Raw genomic sequence first — 10,401 nt, 5'->3', positions numbered from 1 at the left:
TGTACATCCGGCATACATATTTGAAATACCATTCAAGTCTCGCATGAGTACGCTAAGCGTACCATGTGGTACACCCCACATATTCGCTTCACAACTTGTACGCAAAGCGCACCATGTGGTATGCCCCTCATACTGCACGACAAAAAAATGCAACTTATCAATACATAAGGGGAAATAATGAAACATTTCAGGATTGAAAGTGTTATAGATTGAGAGGAGTAAAGCCTGGTTTTTAAAGAGGTCCAAGGGGAGTTAATGACCTTAAATAAGGGTCACACCATGAATTTTTGGGTATTGAGACAACCTCGAGTACGCTTGGCGTACCCCTGAGTACGCTCAACATACTCGGAAAAAAATGTGCATCTCTCGCTAACCTGTACGCCCGATGTACACCACACGTATTCCCAGCGTACAGACCTGATTTACAAAGAAAAAATGATTTTGGGGTTGAAAATGAACCTACCTGGAAACAGGTGATACTGAAAACCCTAAAATTTCGTAGGCTTGGGTGGCATAACTCTCACCTCATCTTGTAATAGTATAAGAGCATTATTTGTATGGTCAATCGCCTTGAAATTTGTGCACCAAATGTGTTCTTAACAAATTTGCTACCACATGATCTCAAGATATGTCTGAACACTACCTCTTTTTACAAATAAATGTATTATAGATTTAGATCTACGACATCATTTTTGTGATGGTCAGACACTTCAAATAAGTCATATAGGGTAGGAAAACAAATCCATAATATATAGACCATGTTTTAATTAATTTTCTATATCTACAAAGTAGGCAATTAAAACAAGGGTAAATTATACGAATGGTCCCCATGGTTTTGGGTAATTTGCCTATTTGATACCTAATACTTTCTGTTAACTCGGATAATCCATGATATTTGTTTTTGTTTCTTTTGTAGTCATTGTCCGACTCAAATTGACTATGTTAGCCTTAATAAATTTTTTTTTTTATATTTTATCAAATTTTAAAAATTTATTTATTTGTTTATCCCCCCCCCCCCCCCCTAATTCTTACTTCTTCCCCTTCTTTCTATCTTATTGTCCAAAGAATACCCTTCACTCTCAATCCTTCATCTCTTGAATCCGACAATCCTCCATCACCATAAACCTCTATCGCCGCCACACCCCTTAACCTTCGTCGTGTTTCTCAAAACAACACCAACATCAATGTCAGTGTGGATTCAATTAGAGTGAAAGGTTGATTTGGGGATTCAATTTCTAGAGGGAAGCCATCACAACCAACGCTGGCTCTTTCTGTAATATACTCGTAGTTAGGTTTATGTAATCCTCTAAAATCTAGTACACTCCTTGTCTTTTCTCCAAACTTACAACTCTAAATCACTAGACAATCTGTTCTTGGAAATTTTAAGACCACGGTTAACCACATCTAACCACCATCGAACATCAACCAACACCTCTCTACCCCGCCTCTCTGTATGGTTCCCATCTATCGATCTTATAGTTTGTATGTGTATGTGTGTGTGTGTGTGAGAGAGAGAGAGAGATAAGGAGAAAGATACCTAAGAATGTGGGGCAGGAAAGGGCAATGTGGGGGATAAAGGGGAAGGATACAATCATTGGGCATTAAAGAAAGACAAATTTACACCATATAATTTACCAATGGTCACAACTTCAACTCAAATGACAATGAACACCAATAGACCTTGAATAGGCGAATCTATTAACACAATGAGGGAGATAGGGAGCCATTGAGTCCGGTCTTCAAAAACTTTTAGTTCCATAGGATCACAAAAATTCATGAACTTGGCAATTTTGTCGAGGATGATGAAAGAAAACATAAATAAAGAAAGGAGGGATACATGGTGAATTATTTTTTTTTAATTTTTATTTTTAAATTTGTATTTAAACAAAAACAAAGGGAAAATAAATAAAAAGGTAAATAAAACTTTTTATATGGTCCAAGACCAGCAATATAAATTTTAAAATCCATAACTTTTTATATGGTCCAAGACCAACAATATAACTTTTAAAAACCATAAGATCATGTTTGTCAAACAAAATTAACAGATATTAAATAAGTAATATTTGTTGAATCACAATGATCGTTTTATATAGTTATTGACATGGTTCTCGTAATTTTCTATATCTAAAACATAAAAGTGATCATGTTTAAAAATAGTTGTGTGTAAGAATTATAACGACCATGGTGAAAATAAATGTTTAAATGATACAAAATATTATAAATATTTATAAAACTATGGTAAACAATAGTGATACTTAAAACTTGTTTGTATCTAAAATGTGTGTTTTACTAAATTTTCTTTGTATAAAAAATAAATAGTCACATTTAACACTGTTTGTGTGTTTCATTGATACAAAATGTCATGGTAAAAAATATCATATGGTTATATACTTAGGAATAATCAATGATAAAACAATAATATGTGTCTAGTGATTTTGCAATCATAATGTAATTGAATCTATGTAACTAAAAAAATAAACAATAGCCATGTTGATAAATTTGTATATTTCAATGATAGCGAATGACATGGTAAACATATATTCACGTGGTTATAGTATAGACAGTAAGGTATGGGTGAGCAAAAACCGCACCGCAATTAAATTTAACCGCAAAAACCGCATAAACCGCAACCGATAAACCACAACCGCAATTAAAACCGATGATGAGGTTTTCTGTTTTTCAAAAACCGCAAATTTGCGGTGCGGTGCGGTTATTAGTTTTCAAAAACCGCAAAAAAACCGCACCGCACCACATATGTTATATACAATTTTTTTAATTATTTATTAATATATTAAATACTAAAAATAACATAAGTTTCATGGATGAAAGATGGATAAAATACTAGAAGATCAAAATATTGGTGTTTTGTTATGTTTAACTTTGAAAAATGGTGAAATTCGACAATTTTAAGATATTTTTTGTAAATTACTATTGATTTGACGTTTTTAAGATATTAGTTGTTTGTAATTTAAGTTAATTGTCTTATACTTTATGGTTTTTTTATTATTACAAGTAATATGTTTGAACTTTTAAAACCGTTTGAGCTCTAAATTGTGGTTAAAAACCACACAAAATAACCGCACCAAATCCATGCGGTTAATAACCGCAACACAGAAAAAACAAAACCGCACCGCAAAAATAACCGCCTAACCGCACCGCAAAAATAACCGCACTATGCGGTTTTCAAAATGGATTAACCGCATTTGCGGTTAGTGGTTAGGTTTTAGCTAATAACCGCACCGAACCGCACCGCGCTCACCCCTACAGTAAGGCGTATTTAAAAACATTTGTGTTTATAATATGTTTGTGCCCATGTTTTTAACTATCCATACGTACAAGATAAACAAGAAATCATGTTTATGTTTAAAATAAGAGAAAATATGGTAAAACCCATTATATTTTCAAGTTTTTATATAAAAAGTTATTGTTTTATTTTTATTTTTAGAAAAAACACTCATATTTTTTAATTTTTTAAGAAAAACCTCATATATTAAAGAAAATTTCAAAAAACAACATCTTTTAAGATTTTTTTTTTTTTTTTTTTTTTTTTTTTTTTTTTTTTTTTTTTTTTTTTTTTGTTAAAATATAACTTAATTTCTAAACATTAAACAAATTTTGTTAACAAGTATTGGTGATAACTGATTCGAACTTTGACTTAAGACGAAAACCAAACAGAATAGTTTGGGTTTTGACTTTGAAAATTTTGGTTTTTCACTTGAAATTTTTAGTTTCAATATACAATGTAGTTTATTTTGTTTTTATTATTTTTTTCCCGGAAAACTAAAATGAAATAATTGTTTTTTAAGGTCTGTATACGTTGTTGTTGTTTGTTTGTTTTTTTTTTTTTTTGTTTTTTTTGTTTTTTTTTTTTTTTTTTTTTCAAAATGCAATACAATATTTAAACATGAACTAAATTTGCTGACCTCTAAAGTGAATATGGTTCCTTTTTTCTTTTTAACAAAAATTAAAATGAAACCAAAAATTTTAGTTTTTTTAATTTTGGTATACAAAGTTATTAGTTTTTGGATTTTGGTTTTTTGTTTTTCTATAAAGTTTTAAAGTTTATTTTTATGGTAGTCACATACATCGTTAATAAACTCACATCATAATGCTTAAATTTCAATATATGTATGAATATCTTTGCAAAACTATTATATCATATACATTCTTATAAAACTGATTAGCGAACCAGGTTGTTTGCAAAAAAAAAAAAAAACCGCAACTATACCAAAAACAAATATGAAGAAATAGAAATTGTACCAAAACAAAAAATGGAAAACAAATTATTTCAGTTTTGTTTCCTTTCTAATTATGGGAAAAACGAACAAAAACATTTATTTGAAAAGCCAATTATTTCGATTTGATTTCCTTTCTTATAATTAAAAATCAAGAAATGAAACAAACCAAAATACCAAAATTAAAAATTTCAAGTAAAAGTCAAAAACCAAAATTTTATATTCGGTTCCATTTTAGTCAAGTCCGAATCAAATCTCACACATAATTGTTAACAAACTTTGTTTAATGGTTAGAAATTATGTTATAAATAATGTTTTTTGAATTTTATTTATTTATTAATTTATATAAGTGGTTTTTTTTGAAAAATTTAAAAATCTGAATGATTTTTATGATATTTTCCCTGAAAAATTGTATGTTTAAATGATAACAAAAACCATGAAGAAAATAAACTCATGTGATTATAGTAGGAGTGAGCAAAAACCGCACTGCAACTAAAATTAACTGCAAAAACCACATAAACCGCAATCGATAAATCGCAACCGTAATAAAAACCGATAGTGAGATTTTCTGTTTTTCAATAACCGCATATTAGCGGCGCGGTGCGTTATTAGTTTTCAAAAACCACAAAAAAAAAAAAAAACGCACCGCACCGTATATATTATATACAAAATTTTTCATTAATTATTAGTATATTAAATATTAAAAATAACATAAGTTTCATGGATAAAAGAAGGATAAAATTGTAAAAGACAAAAAATGTTGGTTTTTTGTTATATTAACTTTGGAAAATGATGAAATTTCTCAATTTTAAGATATTTATTATTAATTACTAGTGATTTTATGTTTTTAAGATATTAGTTGTTTGTGATTTAAGTTAATTGTTTTATACCTTATTTTTATTATTATTATTACAAGTAATATGTTTGAACCCTAAACTGCGGTTAAAAACCATATAAATAACCGAAACACATAAAAAACAAGCTGCACTACAAAAATAACCGCCTAACCAAACCGTATAAATAACCGTAGCAAGCAGTGTTTTAAAAACCGGTTCGAATCGGCCGGTTGAACCGGTCGAACTGGGAACCGGAGGTGAAGACGGTTCAATTTAGACCGGTTTTATAACGATTTCCTGACCGGATTAAACCGGCTGGTTTTCGTAAAAAAACCGGTTCAACCGGCTGAATTGAATCGGAATGGATCGGGTTGAACCGGACATTCTTGGATTTTTGTGTTTGTTTTGGGCTTCTTTGTTTGATTTTGACTTCCATAATGATTGTTTTTATATGTTGGATTCTATTTACGTTTGTAATACTAAAAGAATGACAAGTTTTGTAATCAATGTATGCAAGATAATTAAAAACATATAAAAATATAGAATCGGTTTAACCATCCGGTTGAACCGAAAAACATCACCCGACCGGTTCAATTAAAAAACCGGTTTTTAAAACATTGGTAGCAAGCCGTTTTAAAAATAGATTAATCGCATTTACGGTTAATGATAAGGTTTTGACCAATAATTGTACCGAACCGTACCACCCTCACCTTAGATTATAGCATGAACACTAGCCACGTTAAAACTAGGTGTTTAAAAGAAGCTTTTGACTTTTATTTTATTGATTATTTGTGGATAAGAATGGAAGGAGTATCATCATATTATATCATTTTTTTTTCCTCTTTTTTCCATATCTTTCATTCCACACGTGATGTTCTATTTTTCATACTTTTCAGTCTATTTATTTTTTTTAAGTAAATACAAAATAATTAAAATCAAATGATTCACAATATATTAAAAACATACAAAACTAGTTTACAAACTAATTAAAAACATACAAAACTAATAACATATTAAAACCACTATAGAACATTTAAGTTTTGATGTTATCATAAAAGGCAATTTTATAACTCATCAATTGTTTGAAATTTTATATGAAAATAGGCATCACAATTACAAATTATGCCGTCGAAAGAAATTTTATTAGTCTTTAACTATCAGTAAATATAAACCATTTAAAATTGATGAATTAGTAAATGATGACTTTTTAACAAAAATACCAATTGAATATTGCAAAGGACTAAAATGATCATGAGTATAATAATAATAATAATAATAATAATAATTTAGTTTGAGAGAGAAAAGTAGCTAGAAAGTGGGCTTCATCCCAATGATATTTAATGTTTAACAACCCATTGCTTAATCCAAGCATACTATCAAACCCATCGTTTAATCAAAGCATACTATCAACCAAATTAGCCCAATAATGATTTGGACAATCCAACGTCCAAACCCAATGTTCATGTTTTTAATCAGAAAAATTGTAATTCTGCCCATTGTTTTTGATTAAATCTTTAAAGAGAAAGTGAATAAACTCCTATTTTTCTTCTTACCAATCTTACTACCCATCCATGTAAAATGATGACAAGTGTAATAGTTTGATAAAATTAATTATATTGTAGGACATTCGTCATAATTTCAAATGCATAGAAAGATATTTAAAAAGATATTTAATTTCTCAAATTTAAAAGCATCCGTCTCAGATATTATTTATTTAATCACAATAGTAATTTCTAGAAATAGTTCTCTCTTTTACTAGCAACTAAAATTGGGAATCAATTTCCATAATAATAATTATTAATCGAATTTTGGATCACCAAGGTAAAATCACAACTAGTAACCTAATGGCTTTTAGATCATGGTCGAACTACTATGGTGTATAAATCATATAGTCCATAAGATCACATAACACAAACATGACTTGCAGATAAAGCATGTGTCCGAGATTAATGCCTTAAACACTAAAAAGAGGATTCTTTACACAAATTGAAAGTGTTTCAGTGGAATTTTGTGAGGTAAGCATATGATGACAAAATGGTGGGATATATCTTAAACATGAGTAATTTATACATAATATTTTTAATCATACGTATATGTTTTAAAAGATTATACTTTATAATCGTATAAAACATAAAATGATATGTATAGCTAAAAATTGTTGTTTAAAAATCATCATCAGATTGTTATTACACTTTTTTTTTTAAGAAATTAATCATATTATAATATATTTCACAAAATAGATCCAGTATTATCTTTTCGGTGGAATGACATTTTTTTTTCTTTTTGCAATGACATCTCAGTTTCGTTAACCGATACGAAAAAAACTTGTTCATGAATTAGAAAAATAGATTTTTGTTGTAGAGAGCATTCATAAATAAGTTTCATAAAAACATATAGAAAATCAATATAAAGATTATGTACTTCTATAGGATAACCGGCGAATATCAAATGAAAAAAAAAAACTATTTCATAAGTGTGAAATAGTGTATTTACTATCAAGATGTAAGGAATAGAGTGCGGTAAGAATGGGGTAACGCCTATGTGACATAGGGAACACCGCCCCCTATGCGGTCCGCCAAAAATGAGCTCTCTCTCTCTCTCTCTCTCTCTCTCTCTCTCTCTCTCTCTCTCTCTCTCTCTCTCTCTCTCTCTCTCTCTCTCTCTCTCTCTCTCTCTCTCCTTTTGTATAGCATTATCCCCACGTATAGTTAAATTTCTTAGGCGCGATGCTAAAGCATAAAAGTTTCTTATTTGTGCACAAAGAGGGTGAGATGTCCATATATTGATCATTTTGCAAGTGACAATTAAATGCGATGTCGAAATTTCATGGCCTCTTACATCAATTTCTCTTGAGATATATAGATTTTTTTGTGGGGAAGAGACTAGAGGTGACGTCGTAGCTGCTCTATTAAAACGATGTGATACAATATGAAGTCAATTGAGGGTGGGGTACTTTCTTTGTTTGTAAGAAAATAAAACTTAGGTGAATTACAAAAATGGTCCCCATGTATCGTTGTATTGTACATAATTGGTTCCAACATGTTTAATCATTCCATTTCGGTCCTTAATATGTAGTTTATTAACTTTGTTGGTCTCTTTTTCAGATGGCGCTAAGATTGTCGGTTAATCATTCCTCATGCATTGCACACGAGGGAAAAATGGTATTTTCCATTCTTTCTCTCCTTCCAACTTGTGACTAGGGCTGTAAACGAACCAAACGAACACGAACAAGGTCTTGTTCGTGTTCGTTCGTTTAAGTTAGCCGAACAACAAACGAACACGAACGGATAAACGAACGAGATTTTCTTGTTCATGTTCGTTCGTTTAACAAATTACTTTGTTCATGTTCGTTCATTTATGTTCGTGAACAAGCTAAACGAACATAAACGAACAAACATAAACGAACAAAGATAAAAAAAACACAATTGAACATATATAATCATAAACGAACATATAATATAGCACTATAATAAAAAAATAATTGAATATAGATGAATATAAATAAACTTAAACGAACGAACATAAACGAACGTAAATGAACATCGTAAACGAACGTTCACGAACGAGACCATTGTTCATGTTCGTTCATTTAACTAAACGAACGATAATTTTTGTTCATGTTCGTTCATTTATTAAATAAACGAACATAAACGAACTTCCCGCCGAACAGTTCACGAACGGTTCGCCGAACGTTCAGTTCGTTTACAGCCCTACTTGTGACTATTGTTTCAATCTTTCCCTTTCTCTATTCCATATTAGGGTGACAATCGTGTCGTGTTCGAGTTGACAAATCAGAAAGTTCAACCCAAACATGATCCATATAAATATTAATATCAACTTGTCAACAATAGCCCGAATAAGTCCAACTGGAAGACGATCCATATAAATATTCATACCATCTTGTTCAACACGATTCCGAATAAGCACAACTCGAACACGATCCATATAAGTTGTTTAATTATATGAGTTTGTGGGTCAGATTTAAGTTCCTAAATCATAATTAGGTTCATGGGGTTCAATGGTTGCATTGTATGAGACTAAATGGTTGCAAGAAGTCGAGCACGTGAATAGTTATTTAGACTTAAGGCAAAACCAACCAAACGAAAATAAGTTTAAATATCTTATGTTTACTATTAGTTTACTCTCTTCTTTATTTAAAAAATATTTTATTTTTTATTTTTTTTAATCTAATAAAATAAACAAGGTTTATGGATTGACTATATCTAGTACTATATCTAACACCGTCGACATTTGTTCCGGTAGTAGTAGGGATGTTAATTCTCGATATGACTCGTGCCACAACACGAAGATAAACGATGTTGTCTTGAGTTTTTTTTTTCCTAGTTTGACAACCCGTTTATTCGATATGCGGATTTACAAATAATTTTGTGGATTGATCCGTGAACCTGTTTATTATATATATATATATATATATATATATATATATATATATACACACACACACACACACATGAGAGAGAGAAAGAGAGTAAGTAAATATGTATAATATAAACTTCTTTTTCATGTGACCACCTACAAACCCAAATATAATCTATGAATCTGAATTTGACCTGCAAACCCGAATAATTAAACGGGTTACAGAGTTGACATGTTTATTACTAATTTGAGTTAATGTTTAGCAAAATGACACAAATATTTATATGAACTGTGTCTAGGTTGAACTTTAATTGCCCGTCAACTCACCGATCCGGAAAAAATACGATTGCCACCTAGATGGTAGATGCACTCCCATATGATTTACTTATCGTTAAAATATACTTTTGCTCATAATAATTTACATTTAATTGTTGGAAAAGTAGCACCGATAGAACATGGTGCTAATTTGGTATAGTTTAATGTTATAGTCTAATCCCATTTTGGGTGATTTTACTAATATACGAAATTACAAGTGTAAAACATTCTCGTAAGAATGATAAAACGAAAGAGAAAAAATATATATAACAATATAAGTACAAAAGGGATTATGGTAAGTATAAATATAAGACACCATTGAAAATATGTCACTCTCTAAGAATTTGGTAAAATACAAATATATAACTAATTTTTTTTGAAAATGAAAGAATTAACAGAAAAAACATACATTACAAAGTTGATTTCACAATTTTTCTTTGAAAATAAAAGAATTAACATGTAAAATGCATGTATAAAACTGAAAATTTTTAAGTATGTAACATTTTATAAGAATGAAAGAATTATAAGAAAAAAAAAAAGGAAAATACGATTTGTTAGCCAACCAATGCCCATATTCTATGTTTTAACGATTAACACCAAAAAGACGAAAACATGATGTTGGTGGAGGAATGGTGATG

The sequence above is a fragment of the Lactuca saligna genome, chromosome 8, assembly GCF_052625555.1.
Source record: "Lactuca saligna cultivar CGN05327 chromosome 8, ASM5262555v1, whole genome shotgun sequence".
NCBI classification, from domain to species: Eukaryota; Viridiplantae; Streptophyta; class Magnoliopsida; order Asterales; family Asteraceae; genus Lactuca; species Lactuca saligna.
Note: the sequence above shows the minus strand (reverse complement) of the source record.